The sequence below is a fragment of the Phaethon lepturus genome, unplaced genomic scaffold, assembly GCF_000687285.1.
Source record: "Phaethon lepturus isolate BGI_N335 unplaced genomic scaffold, ASM68728v1 scaffold20429, whole genome shotgun sequence".
Lineage (NCBI taxonomy): Eukaryota > Metazoa > Chordata > Aves > Phaethontiformes > Phaethontidae > Phaethon > Phaethon lepturus.
This window is the reverse complement of record NW_010561491.1, coordinates 6,529-6,737: the sequence shown is the minus strand read 5'-3', so window position 1 is coordinate 6,737 and position 209 is coordinate 6,529. Positions and strand designations below refer to the sequence as shown.

At 61.7% G+C, this 209-nt stretch overlaps 1 protein-coding gene across 1 annotated transcript in view; it reads left to right on the top strand.

Moving 5' to 3' along the window:
* The window catches only part of GOLGA7B (golgin A7 family, member B), a gene marked incomplete at both ends in the record, with an annotated part of 4,164 nt that overhangs the window by 2,166 nt on the left and 1,789 nt on the right, over positions 1 to 209 (top strand). The window lies entirely within an intron of this gene.

Below are 209 nucleotides of genomic sequence, written 5' to 3'. Positions count from 1 at the left end.
TGCCTCTGCCACTAGTACCCCAGTTCTCAGCCTGGCTTGTGGTGGGAACCCTGAGGGGCACCTGTGCCCAGCTGCAAGGTGTGGGGGTTCATGGGCCAGAATCAGATGGGGGCGGGAGGGAACAGGAGGGTCCCTGTGACATCCAGCACACCAAGAAGAGTCCCTACCTCAGTGCAGGTCTGAACTGAGCCGGCATTGCTCTCCCAGGG